The sequence below is a fragment of the Carettochelys insculpta genome, chromosome 6, assembly GCF_033958435.1.
Source record: "Carettochelys insculpta isolate YL-2023 chromosome 6, ASM3395843v1, whole genome shotgun sequence".
NCBI lineage: Eukaryota > Metazoa > Chordata > Testudines > Carettochelyidae > Carettochelys > Carettochelys insculpta.
Genome location: NC_134142.1, coordinates 63,104,477 through 63,124,366, shown reverse-complemented (window position 1 = coordinate 63,124,366; position 19,890 = coordinate 63,104,477). Strand labels below are relative to the sequence as shown.

Here is a 19,890-nt window from a genome sequence, read left to right as displayed (position 1 = left end):
AAATTTTTGTTTCCGATACTGCAGTATCCTGCACGTACTCCATGGTTATGAAACAACAATCCTGGCACATTAAATCACAAGTGTTTCATCAAGGGCTCTTTTATGCTGTTGTTCATATCAACTGGCATACAATAGAAGGGCATAGGAAGTATGTGGCAAAATAATATCAAAGTGACACCCTTAAATGCACCTGTTTTTTAGCTAGCTCATGTCTTCTGTCTATATTTAAGGCCTGTCATTTCTAGTTTTTATTTTTCTTTTAATTCCCTGGGAATCTGACAATGTTTAATTAAAAAAAAAATGGGTAAAACTTGGAGCAAAAATTAACTTCAGTGTTTTCAGGGAGCCAGCTCATGGTACTTCACATGGGTACAAAATCTGGGTTGAAAGGGCCCACGTGTATATTATATAATGCATTAGAGGTGAATAGGTCCTCAATTTTCTTTATTTGTTTTAGTGTTACAAGGCAGTGGAAGGGATATTGTAGACCTTATGTCTACGTCTACACAGAGCTGTGCTGCTGGCAGCGTGATACAAAGGAGAGCTCTTGAAAATGCAAATGGGCACTTATTTGCATAGTCGTGTGGCTAATTTGCATACTCCCAGGGGATCACCCTGCCAGCAGAGGCTGCTGTTGTCAGAAAACACGTCATGCACATGTGCTTTTGTCGGCCAAAAGCCCCTTTGTCAGCAGCCCCTTATCCCTGATTTTTTCTAGGGATAAGGGGCTGCCAACAAAGGGGGTTTTCGCTGACAGACCCACACCTATACGGTGCATTTTTTTCATGACAACAGCCTCCGCTGGCAGGGTGATCCCACGGGAATCTGCAAATTACCCACATGGCTATGCAAATGAGTGGCCATTTGCATTTTTGAGAACTCTTCTTTGCATCACACTGCTGGCAGCATGGCTCCATGCAGATGTGGCCACAGTATTTTCACCGAAATGGTGCAGCTATTCCAGTGCAGCATTTTAAGCATGGATGTGGCCTTAGACTTCAAAGAAACTTCTTAATTGTGCCCAGTGCCTTTTTGAAAAGAAAAAAAAAAGGTGCCAGTACTCAGCTGGCTCTCCACTCAATCCCCACAGCCAGTCTCTTGGCTGGGGCTACCAAGGTGCCAGTACTCAGTACCAGCAATTACCAGCCTAAAAAAACACTGACAGATGAGGTGGGTGAGGTGATATCTTTTTGAACCAAATTCAGTGGGTGAAAGAGACAAGATTTGGAGCCACACAAAGCTTGTTAAAATCTGAAGCTACATCTACACTACTGCAGGGATCAGTGCTATGAGATCAATCCACTGGTGGTCGATTTATCAGGTCTAGTGAAGACCTGCCAGACTGACTGAAGATGGCTTTCCAGTAAACCTTGTTACATTACCCCAGCTGAGATAAGTAAGGGAAATTATTCATGTAGCTGGACTTGTGTACCTAAAGTAAACTTTTTGCTGTAGTGTATGTGTATACTGGGAAAATTATGCTGAGTCACAGAAGAATGCCAGGTGGAACATCTTGTTTAGCATAAATAGTTAGCACATGTTGTAAGGGACCATTCAAGGTAGAGTGGCCAATTAATACCTCTCCAGTCATAGGACAAAAAGGGGGCCAGTGGGTTACTGATTTCTGTAATAAGTCGTAAATCCAGTGTTTCCGTTTGGTCCATGATTCATAGTGTCTAGCAAAGTAATGAATATAAATTCCCAGGCTTGTCTTTTGAAAGCATTGTGCAAGTTTCTTTTGAGGATGAGGACTGATAGGTCATAGGCAAAGTAGTTGCTTTGTGAAAAGTATTCACTCATAGGTGATGTGGAGATGTTTTTGTGTCTTTTATCATTTTCCTGTGAGCCGTTGTGTCACTCTACCTTGATGCAACTAAAGTCAGTGAAAGCTGTGCACTGCATATAGAGGGCTATATAATTCTAAGTCTGCTGAAAAACCAGCCCCTGTGCATTTCAAATTGGGCACCCAATTGGGACTCTGTGCCATCTGTAAAATGGGGATAATTGCATCCCTTAATCACACAGAGGTGATGCTAGAATAAATTAATTCAATTTTGTAAAGCACTCAGGTAATATAGAATTGTCTGGGGGGTCAGTGGGAAAATAGAATGTGATCGTGATGTTAAAGATTGTGTCATAATGCATATGCACATGAGAACCAAATTAAGGCACAGGCCCACAGCTGAGAACTTGAGATGTACTATACATCACTTACTGTAATCTCGGTCCTTAGAGAAATATTAATTTTACCGCAGAGCACTCACTGCTTCACTGCCACTTCAGACCAGGAGTATTGATTCCTTAACAGTAAGCCATACCTCTTTTTATACAGTGAGCAATTCAGATTGCTATGTCAGCCTCTGGTTGCCAACAGCTACATGTAAAAAGATCCAGACCAAAACGGTCAATGACTGTAAGAACCCAGTGTGGAATGAAACCTTCTACTTCAGGATTCAGAGTCGAATCAAGGTAAGAACCTGAGAATTCCCCTCTTTTGACAGCTTGGAGAGCTCTTACCACCTATACAGAAGTAGGATTTTCAAGTCTTCTACAACCTGCACCCCCAGTTGATTAAAAATGCCCCCAGTAAAACTCCTTTGAGGTCACTGCCTTGGTTTTGATAGCTATGGATTTAGATAATTTGTATTTTAAGTGCTGGGGTGAATTAAGGTAGCTACATTTCATTCCTAATAGATAAACTTATGTTTTTGGTGTTGATGGAAAAAACAGGAGCTGCAAATTTCAGAGTTAGTCTAAAATTCCATTACCACATGACCTCCTACACTGGCACTGAATGACAATATGCTCTGTGTAACGTGGAATGAAACACAATATGATCATAACAAATTCTAATCGGCTGATGAGTGAGAGCTGATAAATATTCCAAAGTTTGACCCCACAGGAAATTCTCATAATCTGAAGTTTCTTTTCATTCCAAATACAGAAAAAAATCAAAACACTGACTTTCCAAAAATTCCAAAAATACCCTTAGTGTGGAAGTGTTGAAATGGAACATTTGGTCATTTCCACAGTAAAATGTTTCAGTTTTTTGGATGAAATCAAAACACGTTGCTTCAGCTTGGCTCATCATGAGTCTGTGTCCCTCTGAGCTGCTGAAGTGCCTTAAGGGAGCTGAAATGTTGATGCCTTGTGCCCCCATTCTCCTAAATGGGCCAAGAGCCTCAGCTGGATGGCATTTCCCTGTACACGTCATTCTTGTTCATCCAGAGGGAGTTTTCAGGGCATCACAGGAGATGAAGGCTAGCCAGGAGAATGGAGGTGCAAGACATCCAAATTACAATTCCTATCAGCATTGCAGCGTCTTGAACAAATATTGATTAGTATTCAAATTAAATATTTAATTTAGATTTTCCTGAAAGAAAATACAGGGTGGCAGCAAAAGCTAAACTTTCCCACAAATGTGTTTGATTTTGTGGAAACTGTATTTTCCATTAAAAAAAGAAAGATGGAAAAAAACCCTAAACCCAAAAGTACTTTCAGGAAAAATTTGAAAATGGTTCTAACTACCACCAGTCTGACTTGTTCTTTAATAGATGATACATACAGCAGTGTTTTGTCTACTGAATACCTGACACATTTTGAATCATTAAAATACTGAGATTCCTCACACTTCTACCTGTCATCCGAAAGATTCAGTCTCAGAACTGGGGGCATTCAAATCAGCTGTGAAGCTGAGCTGGGAAATGAGAGTTGTCAAATTGTGTGCGCTTTACATTTACCACTAAATGGATGAATGCATAAGCAGCAAGAAAGGTGATGTGGGAAGGCTCATTGTAGGAGAAGAGGGGCTGGTGACTAGTGTCACGTAAGGAACCTGATTTTCTACAGGCTGAATTCTTGGGAACTGATTGGTGCTGAACCAGAGAATTTGCTGTACCATGTAAAGTCAATATTGTCCAGCACGTAACCAACACTTCCACAGCCTACTGGGCTCTCAGAAGACATTTAGGCTATATCTACACTAGCTCCTTCTTTTCAAAAGGGGGATGGGAATGAGCAAGGTCGGAAGATGCTAATGAGGCGCTGCCATGAATATGCAGCACCTCACTAGCATAATAGCAGCCATGGCAATTCGAAAGTGCCGCTTTCTAATTGTGTGCTGCCTGTGTAGATGGGGTCCTTTCGAAAGGATCCCCCAGTCTTCCTTATTCCTGTTCGGTTTTGAGTTGGCACAGCTGCCATTATGGTAATGAGGTGCTGCATATTCATGGTAGCACCTCATTAACATCTTCTGAGCTCACTCATTACCGTGTCCTTTTTGAAAAGAAGGGGCTAGCGTAGACATAGCCTTAGTGGGTAAATTAGAGCTAAATAACAGCACAAAACATTGAGAGCCAGGACTGGTGGCTGTGAACAAACTTTATGGAACCACAAGAAACTTGCCCACCCCCATGATAAGTGGCCATTTGGCTAACTAAAATCATGCTGGACCATTGATGTTACCAGATTAGAGAATACTAGAATAGAAAGTTTCAACCTGTGCAAGAAATTTAGTTTCCCAAATACACTTTGCAGTCCATAGAGAAAGGGTTGTTCTTTTTTATCCACAGAATACTCTTGCTCGAGAGGACAGTGCTGCCTGTAAGTTCTGTCAGCTGAACTGCACTGATTCAAAGAATATACAATTGCCAGATACTGTGCTCTATGTACTGATCTTTACATCGTAGCTGTAATTTTAATAAATTACTCTGGCAGAAGAAAATAAAAAAAAATCTACAAGAAGTTTTGCTTATTGGTGTTTTAAAATTTTGTAAATGACCAAAATGATTGCAAAACAGAAATCTTTAAAAATAGCTATTGTATTAGTGACGCGTCAGTTTACGGTGGTAAAACTTCATTATTAAAATAGTAATGAAAACATTGAGAAGTTATATACCACTTCTTATTTTACAGGTATCAGAAGGGTAGCCAGGTTAGTCTGTATCTGCAAAAACAACAAGAAGTCCTGTGGCGGCTTATAGACTGTTTTATTGGAGCATAAGCTTTCCTGGGCAAAGACCCACTTGGTCGGATGCATGTAGTCTATAAGGTGCAACCAGACTTCTCATTATGTTCAAAGTGTTTCAAAACCATTAACTAGTTAAATATTATATTAACTAACTGTCAGAACAGTTAGTTGTTTGCAAGAAATGTGGAAAGCTAGAACGTTTAAAGTTAGGGTCAAAAATCAAGCTGAAGATACCCAGCATTTACAAGTCAGGAATATTGTAATTTAGGTTAAAGCCTTTCGTAGCAGCTTGGTATCAAGGTAAAGTGCTGCATAAACTGCAGGATATTTGGAATGTTTCTTTAGTGAAAGGTATTCAGTTTTACAGCACAGAAATGTTGTATAAAGATAATTTCCTTATGTGTGACAACAAAAGAGTTGCTTAGTATTGCTTTGAAGTTAGACATAATAACATAACATCCCCACATACAGCAATAGAATTGCTTTTAGGGGATACTTTCTCATAGTAGTAATTACTGTTTCAGCTGCATGCTGATATGTAGAAAATAAACAAAATATTCTAGTTGCAGATTACATAGCATTTACTTAGGCTCACTCTACCACTCAATCAAATTTAACACTAAATTAATCCTTACAGTAACCACTGCTACACAATTCATAGGCAGTGTTCACATTCCTGTTGAGTGAAACTGTATCAGTGCGACCAAATGAGGCCCTGAGCTTTGGGTCAGTGGCCAGATTCTGCTCTTTAGTTACAGGCTACTCATAATGGTCCTGCCCCTAAAAACACTGAAGTCAAATAGCATCATTTTGCACTGCTGTCAATGGGAGCAAAATGGAACTCAATATATGTGGCCTGTAATTTAGAGGCGAATCCTTCCCTCTCTTCCACGAAGGAAAAAGTCCCCTATGAAATGAAATGGATGTGTTTATACTGCACAGGAGCAGGATTTGTGGGAAATTTGTGGGTCTGACAAATTCTCTGGTTCTTAAGCAATATGAAGTCCATTTCTGCATGGGGTTTCATACAGCCCCATGCAGAAGATGTTAGGTGGGTGGCCACATCACGTAGATCCATCGATAATTTTCTCCTATAAGGCCAGGAATTGCAGTAGCAACTGGAATTTTGGGTCTTGCAAATTTTCATTCGCTCACATACCCACGTTACAGCCTTTAAATTGAACTAGGGAGGAAACCAACGTTCTCTCTGACTTTTGGCATCCATAGGCAGAATAAATTTTGTTATGTGCACCACCAATAGAAACACATGCTGCCCACCATGTGTGGCTGTGGGTGCGCTGCTAAACAGCTGGGCAGCACCTGATTCTCTCCTGGGTGGCCACACGAGCATTCAACTTACAGGGAACACCGAAAGAAAACTATATTACTCAGATATAGAGGAGGACATTTCTGCAACATTTCCTCATCCCTTCACTTTCTTTCCTCTCCTCGCTTCCTGGGCTTTGTGAAGCCAGAATGTGGGATTTGTAAACTCCCTCTTCTCCCTTCCCAGAACGTGCTGGAGTTGAGTGTCTACGATGAGGATGTTGTTACCCCAGACGATCACCTCTTCACTGTGCGCTTTGATGTGGCTAAACTTCCACTTGGAGAAAGAGTTCTCAAGTACTTTAAGACGGACCCAAAGGTAAGGTCTGAAGTAATATGCAGGGCTGGATGCGAATGGCACATTCTCCTGCAATTCAAGCCTAAACTTCTAATTGTACACCCATTATATTGTTTTTCCTTCTATGTTATGGATTGGCCAGCTATACCTCCACTATTTTTCAATTACTACACAGTAGAACCACGTCACCATTATGCACAGCAGTTTGACCTCAGCATTCCTGGCTAGTGGTGCATAATAAACATATGATGCTCTTGGCAAAATACCCCTTTTGTCTGATTTTGCCACCAGGAATGAACCTCCCTGAGAATATCAACATCAATGGCTATAATCAGAGACCCTTCGTCCCAGCTTTCCATTGACCCAGCATCTTTATGACTGTAACATCTAGATCTCGTGCTAATTGAAAAATCTGCTAATAGTTATAGACTCTGACACAATTTTCAAACACCAGCATCTTAATGAGATTTCTAAATCCCACATTTGGCCACTGACGTTGGCCTGTAATTACACGAATTCCCATTTGAAAAGATAAGCACAGAATCTAAATATAAGTATCCATATTTGGAAGACTGGGCTCAGTAGTTCACAAATGTTTTGCAAGTGATTACAGTGTCATGCCTAGCTAAAATGGAGCAGCATGTATCAGGAAAGCTTAGCCTCAGGATATTTGGCCAGTATCTTTATGTCTGAACAATACTGCTGGCATATTGATGCTATTGGTGGAACTATAAGGAACTGTTGGCAGGGGAGTTAAGAATATCCCTTCGTAATTTAGTAATGCCAATTGTTTTTAACATTCCTCAGACAGAGCAAAGAGATGAGGTAACAGGACATGTGCCCCTTCCTGACCAACCCTTTCACTTGACTAGCAAGAGCAGCTACTGGGTAGCAGATTAATGCCAAATATATAAAAAAGACTCAAGCAGATGAAGCAAGCTGCAAAATAGTGGACTTCACACCAAAAAACAAAACTATGGGTTAATTTGCAGAAGCTTCATAGAATGTAAGGCCAGAAGGGACCATTAGAATATCTCTTTGTACCTTCTGTATTTTACAGGCTGCTAAATTTTATCCACTGAGCCCTCTCTTGCATGCCAGAGGGTCACATTTTATACACCAACTGGGAGAGAATAACGGAGTGACTCGGCTCATTTCTATTTTTTATTTTAGGCACAGGAGGAACTAGAGGTCGAATTTACCTTGGAGACCATGTAAGTGAAAAACAAATTCATTAGAAAGGTGCAAAAATTCAGGGAGTAATAAACCAGCAGTTGGAAATCTCCTTTATGTAATTGCTGCCTCCAAAGAAAATGGCCAGACCCATTGGGTTCAGAGCATGAGTAAACTCCCCAGTGCTATCATGTTTATGGCTCATCTGTGGCATTGATGTGTTGGTCAATTTCCCTGCTCCTCTCAGGGGTGGGAGCCTGACTTTTGGCTCTGCTGCCCCGCTCCTCTCAGCCTGATTCTGCCACCTTGACAGCAGCAGGATGGCAGCTGCTCCTGTCAGTGGCAGCAGCCAAGATTCAGGCTCTCAGCTGCCACTACTGACAGGAGCAGGGCAACTGACCATGGCTGCAGTGAGTGGAGGAGAGCTGGCAACCAGGCGGCAGCTCCCCACCACTCAAGAGTCGCATTAACCCAAGATATGTGCAATCCGAGTGCATGTATCTCAGGGGTCTGCTGTACTTCCCAGCATCTATACCCTGGAAGACTGGCATGGTGTTAGCAGATTAAATGTGCTTGACGAGATGCGCTTTCCTGAGTGCTGGAATTTAACTGGCTAAATTCAGATTCTAATTTACATGGTTCTGAGACTGTGACAGCAAAGTGAACGACCATTTAGCCCCGTGATCAATGGAGACTGAAGAGCTTTTAAAGTTATGATTACTTTGTATCAGTCAGTTTTGACACGAGGATAAGGCTCTGCTTAGAAGACCTCCACAAAAAAAGCTAACAGGAGCTATAGTAGCTGTGCATAGTCAAAGCAAGCATTAGGGGCAGCTTCATACCACATGTCTGCCACAGGTGCTCTTAGATGGCCTTTGGTGCAGTCAACTCTTTCATATCCAGCAGCCCCAGAACAGGGAGGTTGACAAATTATTCAAATATTCTGGTTAATACCGAGGTATACTTAGCAATGCAAAACTCTAAAGAAAAACAAGATTAGATATTAAGAAACAAACAAAAATGTATGCAGAGTATTGTATTTACCAACAGCTGCAGTATTGTACACTGTAAACTTATATCCTGTATTTGCTGTATTTATTTGTATTTACTTTCACTAGACTGTACTTATGGAAAACAGTAACTAAAATGTACTTATGGTTAATTTAAGAGTTCCAGATAATAGTATGCCCGGATATGAGAGAGTTTATTGTATCACTCTCAGTGCTTTTATATGAGTGACAAGGAAGATGAGCATCCAGGGCGAGGGGGAATGGCTGGTTATTTTATTTAACCTACTTGTGAAATATGTATTTTTCCTTTTGTTTCTTAGTTCCGGTCCTCCTGAAGCCATCATTACTAATGGAATAATAGTGGTAACTTCTTGTTCTGTATCTTTCCTATCCCATAGCAGTACTGTACTGAAAAATAAAGGTGGGACTGGAGAAGCTGTGAGTGGCTCCATAGTCATCAGGCCAACATCCTCTCTCTCCTGTTGAGATAGTCTAAAAACTAACATGAAACAGCTTACTAGTAGAGAAATCATAGTTACTTCATTCCAGCCTATCTCCTAGAGTGCCCTGTGACTGGAGAGGTTGAAACTGGAGTACCTCTGAGTTCCCTCAAGCCAGCATTCCTACAAAAACATATGCTCGCTCCTGGAAGTGGTATAACTATGAACCCCACTACAGTCAGTTCACCCATCCCATTCCCTACGGTGGGAGATACTGAGATGGGAGTAGCTATCCGGTATTCCCCCGACCCCTGCCATCCGTCCACCACAATTTCATACTGTGACAGAGGAACAAGTCCCCCTAAAACACGTATAACACTATTTTAGACATGTGCAGTTTCCACCAATGAGTCCTGTGCTGATGGTAGATTTTTCTCTTCATGTTTTTGCCCTTTTTGGTCATTTGTATCCCTATTTAGACCCTGAATGTGCTGCCATTTTTGCAACTGACATCCTAAACCCTGCACAACATTTAGAACAGCAAGAGGTCCTGTAGCACCTTATAGACTAACGGATACTTTGGAGCATAAGCTTTCATGGGCAAAGACCCGCTTCATCTTATGCACGAGTGGGCCCATGATGCAGTGGGTCTTTGCCCACGAAAGCTTATGCTCCAAAATATCTGTCAGTCTATGAGGTGCCCCAGGACTTCTTCTTGTTCTCGAAGATAAAGACTAACACAGCTACCTCTCTGATACACAACATTTAGTTTGTCATCAGTCCCCCATCATGACTAGATTTGATTCCCTCTAGGCCCTTTCACTTTCACTGAGCATTGGCTAGGCGGCTTACTGCTCAGGGCTCCCAGGGGCTGTGTGTGCTGCCTGCGTAATGTTGACACCCCAGGAATAGGTCAGGATGGGGAATGCAATCTCAAACTGAGGCATTTTTTGTGAGTTGTTTCATTCTGTTGCAGTCCCGTGCGCTTTGCTGTTTGGAAGTCGAGGTGAATGAGAAGAAGACTCATAGATCAAGTGAGGTTATAGCTTTATTAAATGCTTGTTAATAGCCGTATTCTTTTGCTGCGATAGCAACATGTGTTCTATAGATCATTACAAGAAATCAACTAATATTTTCACCTGATGCAAACTTTTCAACAACTACTGAAAGATGCATTATCTCTGGTGTGGATTACATTGTCGTCATCACACGAATCTATATGGCTATATGCAAATACACCATTCTGAAACAACACCCAACTGGAGATTTTTAATCCCACAAGTGTCAGGACATTCAGAGTTGTGTTTCCATGGTAGCCACCTTATATTTATTCCTTTCCATGAGCTGAGGTATATTACAACACACTTCACAGCTGTGAACCAGAATTAACTAACATATCTGTTTTTTTTGTTTTTTTTTTAAAGTATGAAAGAGCATGGTAGTTATCTACCATGAGCATTAGTTCTGTCACACTAGTATACGTTAGGTTTCATTTTGTTTGGCTGAGTAGCAGGCTTTTTTCTAGCAGGATTATATTTTTTCTTATTGGACAAACTCTTGGAACATAATATAGAGAAGCTTGAAATGTTTGCTTAAATTTTTATCACATAAACCTAATTTTTGCAGTCAGATTATAATACACTTCTCTGTTTGCTTTGCTTTTTTCCTTCAGGGAAAGACCTCTCCCTCACAGTGAAAGATTCCCATGAAGGAACACAGGATCTTATACTAGGCCCCAATGCCATTATCAGCTCTTCATATCCTACCAAGTTCCACTATATCAAGCACATGGAGCCAACACTGAATGTTGTACTCCCAAAGAAGAAGTATTACCATGCTGTATGTCATAGCTGTCTTTGTGACACAATAGTAATATGGAGCTAGCAACATGATCTATTTTATGGAAGGAGCAGGGTAACTCTTTCCTTTTTGTGCAAACAAACTTTTTTTGTTCCACCAGCGTACCTGTAGGTACATTACACACACAGATGCACCAGTTGTGATGCTGAATGCACTCCCCACTGGAGAAAGAGTAACAGTAACAGAGGTGAGTACCAGCACCCAGCCTTTGAGAACAAACAATGAACCATTTAAAAATTGTAATGTAGGACCATAGGGCTAGATTGTCCCCTCCCATGGAAAAAACTCGCAGGAGCGAACTAAAAGTGAGAAAAACTCGATGAATTTCTACTCAGGCCTTGGGGGAAAGGATTGGCTTCCTTCTGCCTGCAGCTGGGATTTGTGCTGCGGGGATGATTACTGCTTCTTTGGCTCCTTCCTCCGTAGCAGCATTAAGTGTCACTAAAGACCATGTATCGGAGGGGTAGCCGTGTTAGTCTGGATCTGTAACAGCAACGAAGGGTCCTGTGGCACCTTATAGACTAACAGAAAAGTTTTGAGCACGAGCTTTCGTGAGCACAGACTCATGAAGCGAGTCCGTGCTCACGAAAGCTCATGCTCAGAATTTTCTGTTAGTCTATAAGGTGCCACAGGACCCTTCGTTGCTGTTACTAAAGACCATGCTACCTTTTGGCTGGGTCCCTGGGCACATGCTAACAGAGGATACAGAGAGGGATCCTGCAGCGGGGATGTGATCAGAGAAGGCTGTCCCCGAGTATGGCACCACTGGTGCTGTGCCAATGTGTCAAATGTGCAAAACTGTCCTTGCAAAAGAGAAGAGGGAGCAGCAGTCCCATTCTCGGTCTGCCTGCATTCGGCCTCCTTCATTCCCCTGCCCCTCTCCTCTTCCGCAGCTCTGCCGCTCAGGACAGCTCCTCAGCTGTACAGTGAGCTGGCCAGTCTGCCTTCAGACTGAGAGGGAACTGTTCTCCTTTTGTTTGAGAAGGTGACTTACGTTGCAGGGGAATTTTTGTGCAAATTGTAGTGTCTGTCTTGCCAGCAGGGCTATCCACCTATCGCTGTCTGTCTCCAGGGGAATATTGATGTCAACCACTTGTAAGGCACATTTCTCTAAACAAAACAAAACAAAAAGAAACAGCCATAAAATACTATAACTGTAACAGCTGTAGTTTTTTTTAAAAAAAATTCAGGTTAAGATTCATATGCAGCGGGTTTATACATATTTGCCTGCAGAAATCTCTCCACTGCACATACAGGCTGAAAAGTTATATGCAAACGACTAGCACGTGCAGTTAATTGCTTTGCCTGAATAAATGTAGGCATGGACACTTAAATTTTCCCCAAAAATATCACTTCTAAGAAAAAAAATCATTGTTTCTCAGCCTGTCAGACCTTTTTGCAACAGGCTTCCACCTGATGTGCTTCCCAGCCAAAGAAACCAGCTCCAGTGCTCGTCGGGGAGGGATAGCTCAGTGGGTTGAGCATTGGCCCGCTCAACCCAGGCTTGTGAGACCAATCCCTGAGGGAGCCACTTAAGGATCTGGGGCAAATAGACTAAAAAAATCAGGGATGGTGATTGGTCCTGCTGTGAGGGTGGGGAACTGGACTCGATGACCAGTTTTATGAGATAGGTATAGCTCCATATACTTGAGGCTTGTACACTAGGCTCCCATTCTCTGCCTTAATCATGAGTCTTTGCTGGGGCTTGGTTTCATTTGTTTTCTGTCTACTATGCATTCAATCTTTGACTGTTTTTAGTCACAGTTACGAGATTGCATTTGGGAGCTCCGAGATTTCCCCCTCTTCATTGAGTTTGATAGTTTGGATAATTCAGTGGGTGCTGGTGGGAACTGGCTCGTGCAACTGAGGTCACAGGTACCGTGGCATGGTTGTCTGAAATCTTGGGGAAATACTGCGCCTCTAAGAATAAATTCTATTAAAAACTAAATTAATGATTTTGATGCTATATACATCTCTTGGATTAGTGAGGGGCTCAATTTTGTGATTACTGCACCTTGCCAAGAAGCAAATAAAACTCACTCTCCACGCTGAAGGGAAGGAATGAAAGCCTAAAAGACTATCCTTGTGTTTTCCTCATTAGAGTTTTGTTTTTCAGGAGAAAAGATTTGATTTGCACGTGAAGGCAGAAGACTGGTGAGAGCTCTTCTGCTTCTTGAAATGCCAGTGACATTGTCAGCTAAGCGTTGCCCCTGCCACTTTCTGCATCCATTAAAAAACCAAACAGCTTTGAATTGAAAGCTAGAATGTATTTTTAAAAGAACGCACAACACATACCCAATACACAATACTGCACTCGAGAAGCCGCGTTAAGCAGGAAAGCTAACGCTTTGAAATATATGCCCACATATCTTGCCCACTTCCTTCGTAGTCATACATCTGACAGTCGGTCTTCGCCCACGACAGCTTATGCTCCAGAGAAATCTGTTAGTCTATAAGGTGACACAGGACTCCTCATTGTTTTTGTGGCTACAGACTAACACTGCCACTCCTGTGAGATCTGTCACTTCCTTAGTGTTATCTGTAATCTTATGCAATATGTAGCTGGGGCAGACTAAGGAGACTGCCATTCAAGAAAACACTATTCAAGAGAGCACTAAAGCACCTACTTAAAGTACAGTCTTAAGCAGTTCCCTGAATAGGGAGAGGTTTAAACATGTGCTTAAGTCCCTCCCTGAAGCCTTAATCACAATATAGCAAAGTTTATTCTTTTTCAGCATGAAAAGGGCTTTTTAACTCTGGATACAGCAGCCACTGCACAGTACCATGTGGTTTTCATAGGGAAGTACCACACCGCCACTGCCATTTTGACTTACTTATCTGAGAGTAATGATCAAGGGCCACTTCCCATTGCTCCAGGTGATGGAAATCCCTCTGGGCTGCCAAATAAAAACGTATCTATAACTTTATTTTATAATGTGTAACTAATTTCAAAGCAGTCAAAAACTGTTTATGCATGTGACCTAGCAGTTGACGTTCAGTGTCACATCTGCTTATTAAAGTATATATCTTCCAGACGTAGCCCCAGTAACAGGCCTGTACTGCTGAGTTCACTAAATACAGACACAAAGCGGCAAACTCTCCCCAACAGAAGCAAGCCCAGGTAGCTGGGCTCTGTGAGTGGGGAAAAGGAATCATTCCTCTGCTCCAGATCCTGGTTGAGCAATGTAATGTAGCTGCTCTGTGGTTACCACTGCACTTCTGAGATTGTTATAGCTGCTGCCATTGTGGGCTGTTCCCCACTCCTCATTCCAGCAGTAACATTCTGGTGGATCTGACCACCGGCCCCAGCCTTCCCCTGTCCTGGCACCATTTTTGCCCTGTAAGACAGTCCGTAGGATGCATGGCATATGAGATTCTCTGTATGGAGCCCACAGATCTTATCCTCTACATGCAGCAAAACCTTAAGTATTATTGTATCAGTGGCCATCTGCAGCCACTGAGCTAGGGACAGGAATTTCCCTTACTATAGCTGGTACAGCTGGATAAGGGGATTTGCATCTCATGAGGAAAGGGTAATCCTACCTGTTGCCATCAAACAAATGCATTAATTTATAATAGAGGGCAAAAAATAGGGTAGTGCTACCTGATTCCTGATCTGCAGGACTCCTCAGCACTGAGCCCTGATGCAAATTCTGATTTCTGCACCAGCGCAATATAATTTCAGAATGAGTTCAGATGGCATTAATTATAAAAATGAATGTTAGTCGGTTGAGAGAACTTCTAAAATGGGTTATTTCATTTCATAATGCAGCAGAAGTTGCAACTCAGATGAAAAATTTAGCGATGGTTTGCTGCAAAAAAACAAGAAAGTTGTGCTGAGTAATTTAGGCCCAGACTGTTGCAGACTACATTGGATTCTGCTCGTAACTAATATAGTGTTATTAGTTATGTATTAGTTATTTCAGGCATTTAGCTCAAAAGCTGATTTACTTTGAAATTCTGAAAAAAAATCTACCTTTTTGAGTTATCTTGGTGTAAGAAAAAATGTTTTCCATACACTTTTCATTTGTTCACTTGGATAACTTTAAAAACCAGTTTTGTTTTTGAAATTTGACATACCCGTAATCTTCTTCCTTGAGTAAATATGTGCTTTGCCACTCTTGAATAAAACTAGAAGTGAAAGAAATCTACTAGTGCTTTGCTATGAAAAACCATCCTGGTGTGTTACTAAGACAAAATCCCAGCCCTGTTGAAATTAATGACAAAATTCCCACTCACTTCAATAGGGCAGGATTACACCTCATAGGGTGCTTCTACATTGGGACCTAACTTCAAAGTTAACTTCGAAGTTAGGCACTACTACGAAGTAGCCAGCAGTGAGTCTACATGCATCTTCCCTTACTTCACAGTTAACTTTGAAGTAGGGAGCCCAAATCTGAAGTTCTGACTCCATTCCGAGGAATGGAGTAGTGCCCTACTTTGAAGTTTAACTTCGAAGCTGGGTGTGCGTAGATGCTCAACTTTGAAGTTAACTTCGAAGTAAGCAACTTCAAATTTACTTTTGTAGTGTAGACACAGCCATAGACTCTATGAATTGCTGCCAGTAGAGGATGCCTTGATTACATATGCTTCAGAGCTGTTAATTATGTAAATATGCATTTGTGTATGTAATTTTGTGGTAATAGTAAGTCACAAGGGATGGTGACATTCCATCAATTTTACAGTCATCATTTGGGAGGCTCCTATGAAAATCTGGCCCTGTAGGTTTCACCTTAGAGGTAGAGTAGAAATTCCATTTCAGTAAATTCCAGGAATATGTAACTTCAGCTAATTTTAGAAAATAATATTAAAATATCAGCTAAGGTTGACATTAACCCTTTCTCTCCTTATCATCCTATATCAACTTGATTATACAGGGATGTGGGAAATTTGTCTGTAAATACATTTAGGGTTTTCTGTAATGTAAGTTCTGAAATTGACTAGGAATATTATCGTAGTCATTGTTCCTGCCCAGAAGACCTAGATGTGCGCTTAGGGTATGACCTGTGTGCAGAGGAGAAGGACTTCCTGTGTAAAAGAAAGAAGTATGTTGCTGCTGCCTTGAAAAATGTTCTCCAGCTAGAAGAGGACCTGCAGGACCATGAGGTATGTGAAATGGAATCCTGGATGCTGCCTCTCTCCTTCCCTCATGTGAGTGCTCAGCACACTGGACAGCAAATGTCACACGTAAATAAGAGCTGGAGTATGTGCGACTCCTGTAGTTCAGTAGTCCTGTTCCAAAAGATGCTTTTTTGGCTCTTTATAAATTTCTCAATTTTTTATCTTTTGGGTGAATTGTTCTGGAAAGACGACAAGAAGTCCTGTGGCACCTTATAGACTAACAGATATTTTGGAGCATAAGCTTTCATGGGCAAAGACCCATTTCATCAGATGCATGAGTGGGGATTCCAGAGGAGGGTCTAAATATGCAGGCTTATGAGAAGGAGGGAGTCCCAGTCAAGAGGAAAGCCAGAGTTGACAGGGTTGCACATCTAGGACCCTGTCAATTCTGGCCTTCTTCTTGACTGGGACTCCCTCCTTTTCATGACCCTGTATACTTAGACCGTCTTCTGGAATCCCCACTCATGCATCTGATGAAACAGGTCTTTGCCCATGAAAGCTTATGCTCCAAAATATCTTTAGTCTATAAGGTGTCACAGGACTTCTCAATGTTTTTGCAGATACAGACTAACACGGCTACCCCTCTGATACTTGTTCTGGAAAGAGTCGCCCCCAAAATGGGTCATTTTTACATAGGAAGCAAATGAACAAGTTGTTTTCATAAATATAAAAATGATTGGTTTTGACACTTTTTCTGAACAGGTGTATTCTCTCAACAGTCTGGGAGATAAACTTGCAAGCTTCGTTAGATAGTTGCCTTTCAGGAGTCTGGTGATGGTTTCCTTGATTTCCACATGGCTGTAATGGCTACACTGTGTGTGGCTGCCAAAATTTATCGGTTCATATACCACCTTCCTAAAATTTGTTGTGAAGTGAATGGATGGTACATTAAACTTACGAACCATCACGCATTTATGTACCAAAATCATAGAACCCCTAAATTCCAGGCCAATTGCAAAGACTTCATTTACCTAGCTTATCGAAGACTACTCTATCTAATTGCAATCTATCTTGGGAGTTTGTGCATCACAGTGGCACATGTGTGACAAAAATATAATATACTAACTCCTGGCCTTATTTATGACTGTCCAGCAGAGGGTTTTAGTGCTGCAGAGGCTGAATAATGAGGCCTTTATAAGGTCGGAGAACTATATATGTCTCTTACATGTTGAAATGGGTACACCATTTCCAGTTCTGGGGCCCATAGTTATGAGTTCTATTCCTGATAATAAGTCGTCTTGAATGATCGATACCCAAGCACATTAACTAAATTAATTCACAAGTACTTAATGCATTTTGATAAACCCCTTTACAGGGGCTCAGTTAGCCTCTCTGGCGAATATTGTTTAAAATGCCTGCCTTCCGTTGCAAGCTTCTGCATTTCAAAAGCAAAATTTCTGTCTGTTTAAGGAACTTAAAGGCCTTGTGAGGGATGAATAAGCACATTCTCTGATTTGTATGGATTTTCTCACAGGTTGATAGAGAGATTTTATAAAAAGAAGGGGGATTAAAATGAAGCAATAAGGAAATGAGATGGGTTGGGGTACATACTGCATTTCTAGCTCAGTAAAAGCACCTGAACTTACTATGATTCCTGCCCTTTTCTACAGAGGAGGGTAGACCCACTGAATGTGGATCCATACCTGATTGCATTTTACCCTGAAGAAAGATGAATGTGGATTCACTCTTCCAGTTTGGGTCCAAAAAACAGAGAGGCCTTAATTATGAAATTCGGGGACTGGATTGGGGTCAATGTTCTGATTCTGGTCCATTTCTACTTCCGAGAAATCATATGTGCTTGGTTTGCACTGACTTTCTGTCGTTGTGTTGAACAGATTCCAGTGGTGGCTATCATGACAACAGGTGGTGGAATGAGATCATTTACAACAACATATGGCAGTTTATTGGGTCTCAAGAAGTTAAATGTCTTAGACTGTGCAACATACCTGAGTGGTTTGTCAGGGACAACATGGTAAGCAGAACTCAGTCAGGGGGTCATTTAATCTTTCTGTAAGATGGTGATATAAAGAGCTCTGGTAGAAATATCATGGAGATATTAGTGTCGGTTGTCCATCAAGACTGTAATCCCATTTCTACTATGGAGAACCAGTAACTTCTCTCTAAGTAAGGGTGCAACCAACTTCCATTATAAAACCTCATTTTAGCCCTTCCCCATGCTTTTTGTTTACAGGTGTTACAGTATTATCTTGAATTGAAAGTTTGACTTCTTAACATTTCTTTATGCACCTCTTGCTTAAAAAGACCTCTTCCAGCTTTCCATCTACTGCCGTTGCAACTCCTGTAATACATTACTCCAGCTGCATTTGAAGAAAATGGGTAGTGTTTAAGTACCGTTATTAGGAACTGCTGTTCATAGCTTTGGGTCCAAACCTGCTTCCACATTTGTCCATTGCTGGTTGGGACTATTGCTATTATTACTAGGTGGGGCCAGTTGGTGGACCAGAGGCAGAATGGCAATTTAGCATGTGTATTTGTGCTGCACATATATATTTGAGAAGCAATCAACTATCCCTCTTAGAGTTCCCTTGGGCAGTGCAGTTCCATTTCTCCCTAAACATTGGTCTGTGTCTGTCTGCCCCCCCTTTGGCCCTCTGTGGACAAAATAAGATAAATGATATCCTTCAAGTGGGTGGGTAGCCCTTGTGTAGTTGAAACTGCGATAAGCTTTTAGGTGTGACCCACTCGAGAAAGTTTAACCACTATGTTTTAACAACTGATTTTTCTAAGTGCTTGAAAATTCATGTGCTTATTTTCATAGTCATAAAAATTATTGTCTAACATGAGGATACAGCATAGGATTAACGATCCAAAGAGAGTAGTGGGTTCTGAGATATAGCGCCTCCCCCACCTCAAAATCATGTGCCATAAAAACGTTGTGGTTCGTAACCTTTTCCTTCACACCCCAAGCACAGACGGTGGCTCTTAACCTTTCCAGGCTGCTACTAAAGAGCAGGAAAATTGATGTCTTTACTCAGCGGTGGCATTGGGGTAAAGTGATTGTGCAACATACCCTTAACAGTGGGACCGAGTGTGATCAAAGAACACCAAGTAGCTGGGGTCTCACGTAAGGCAACGATACTGGGTCGGACCACAGGTCTATCCCATTCAGCATCCTGTCTTCTGACCAATAGTCAATGCCAGGTACCCCAGAGGGAATGGACACAACAGGTAATCATCAAGTGATCCATCCCCATTGCCCTTTCCTAGATTCTGGCAAACAGTGGCAAGGGACCCCATCCCTGCTCATCCTGACAATTGACGTTTATAGACCTATTCTCCGTTAATGTATCTGGTTCTTGTTTGACTCCTGCTATAGTCTTATCTTTCACAACATCCTTAGGTAAAAAGTTCCACAAAGCAGATAATTTAACCTGCACCCCCACCACCATCATAACTAGGGGGCTCCAAATGAAACTAGCAGGCAGCAGGTTTAAAACAAACACAAGGAAGTATTCTATTGGAAGATTTAACTAAAGGAGGATGAGGAGGTAGGTGGAGATTCTGAAGGGCACTATTAAGCATCCCCGGCTGCCCATCCACCCAGAGGCTACACCCAGCTCCCACTCACCAGGAGACAACAAGTGGTGGAACACAGGCCAACGGACGCTGGAGGAGGAGGGGATGGCTGTGCAGCTGGAGGGAAGCACTGCTTCTCTCCAGCTACTTGCTGTG

The 19,890-nt window shown here is 41.7% G+C and overlaps 1 pseudogene; it reads left to right on the top strand.

Moving 5' to 3' along the window:
• Window positions 1-19,890, top strand: part of LOC142015380 (cytosolic phospholipase A2 epsilon-like) — a 46,525-nt pseudogene that overhangs the window by 10,061 nt on the left and 16,574 nt on the right.